Source organism: Schistocerca piceifrons, chromosome 2, assembly GCF_021461385.2.
Source record: "Schistocerca piceifrons isolate TAMUIC-IGC-003096 chromosome 2, iqSchPice1.1, whole genome shotgun sequence".
Lineage (NCBI taxonomy): Eukaryota > Metazoa > Arthropoda > Insecta > Orthoptera > Acrididae > Schistocerca > Schistocerca piceifrons.
In genome coordinates this window covers 909,364,059-909,366,098 of record NC_060139.1, presented here as the reverse complement: position 1 = coordinate 909,366,098, position 2,040 = coordinate 909,364,059, and the positions used below count along the sequence as shown (strand labels likewise).

The 2,040-nt window shown below is 48.1% G+C and overlaps 1 pseudogene; it reads right to left on the bottom strand.

Annotated features, from left to right (window-relative positions):
* Window positions 1-1,655: 1,655 nt before the first annotated feature.
* Window positions 1,656-1,773, bottom strand: LOC124778442 (annotated as a pseudogene).
* Window positions 1,774-2,040: the final 267 nt, after the last annotated feature.

The following is a 2,040-nucleotide window of genomic DNA, read 5'->3' as shown; positions in this document are numbered from 1 at the left end:
TCTGCATTTTTTCTTGGTGTAGCAATTTTAATGGCCAGTAGTGTACTTTACTGTTCCTGGCTTCTGCCTAGGGAAGTAAGTCTTTCGCTCGACCTACGTCTGTTTTCTCATTGTCACTCGTACAATGTCGTTTCGTCCAAGTGTAGCTTCATAGAGAAATGACTATTAGCGACCAGACACACCCAACACTAACGAGCATTATGTGGCAACAATTCGCATCGTTCAGACAGCTGTCATCTTCACAACTCGCTCGTGTTCACCAATGGAGTTCTTACCGCTACTTCGATACGATATTGTAGGATGCATAATTCGGCGAGCGAGTGCTGCCAGCAAAAGGAAAAGTTTCGGGTTCGAGTCCCGGTCCATCAGGAAGATTCAGTCTGCAGGTAAGTTTCAAAACAGCGTACACTCTGGTACTTAGTGTGTTACAACTGCGTGCCCCAGTGATTTCGGTAGCCTTCTCGTAACTTGGGAATGGCAAGGTACTACAGGAGAACATCTAAATTCAAAAGTAAGACTCCCTAATACTGAGGGTTTCTTCACGTTTGGACCCTTTACCACAAAACTGCTGAAGGCAGATGAGATACCAGAGACGTGGAACAGATCGGCTGAAACCACTGTATCGCCGTCAGTAATTCAAGTTTCCCTCACAGACAGGTCGAAAACAATATCACTTCATCACTCCTGACACAATAACTCTCGGGCAGAAACAGCTGTTGCCCCTTGCTGAGGCGAAAGTAGGTTACATTCTACGATCGGTATAGCACAAGCGGGGCTATTTATAGACGGCTACCGCCACAGTGTTAATGACCCAGTGAGGGGAACCCCGCGATTGCAATCGATGCCCGCTGCGGTGCGGTACAATTAACTGTGGCCGGCATTGCGTGACTTGCGGCCGTGCAGCTATCTGGGCCAGCGAGTTGCCCGCTCTTCTCTTCGTGTAAACTATTCGCTGTTTCTATATTTACACCGGCACGCCGCAACTTCCCAGTGAAGACCGAAAAGCGGGCCTCCGTCCCTCTTTGGATTGTACGTAGGGAGGCACACAACAAGTGCTTACACGCAGCGGCAATGCAGCCGTTACCCAGTACCTCGCCCCCACTTATTGTCTCAGACAGCGCTTCATTTCTAGAATTTTAGGTGCCGGAACGCACCTCTTCAACCATACAACCACCCCTCTCAACTTCGAAACGTATCAACCTACCTTAGGTATATTGTACACACACACAGTACCTCACACCAAGCCCCTCCCCATCACATCACGTTAGTCACCCATTGTCACGTCACTGGTGCCGCCGCAGCGGCAAATTATAGTTATTTTGCGATTTAATACATGCGTATCATTTCAAATCTCCGGTTCCGACTTGTTCCAGTGAATTAGAAAAACTTCCCCTGGCAGGTGCCGTAACGCTATTCTTGGTCTCTGACAGCTAGAATGTATTACCAAAACCCCCCGAACAGGCCATGAGGGACCAACGGTACCGACCGGCCGCCGTGTCATCCTCAGACCACAAGCTTCAATGGATGCGGATTAGGAGGGGCATGTGCTCAGCACACCGCTCCCCCGGCCGTTTTGTCAGTTTACGTGACAAGAGCCGCTATTTCTCAATCAAGTAGCTCTCAGTTTGCCTCATAAGGGCTGAGTGCACCCCGCTTGCCAACAGCGCTCGGTAGACCGGATGGTGACCCATCCAAATGCTAGCCCAGCCCGAAAGTGCTTAACTTCGGTGATTTGACGGGAACCGGTGTTACCACTGAGGCATGGCTGTTGTTTTTAGAATGTATTACAGGCCTGGTCTTTCAAGGTGTTCCCATGTCTTCTTTATTATTGCAATTTTCACGTGCAAATATGTGCTTTATGTTGGGATGTACCTTTGCCTAGTTTATTTCTTCTTCTTGATTGTAAAATCAGAGATTGGAGGTTGGTGTACAAATAAAGAACAAAAGACTCAAGGTAGGAAAACGCCTTTCAGTCAGCCTGACGATAAACAATACGCAGAAATATTATGAGCAGTGGATGGAATAAATGCAACCTTTGTG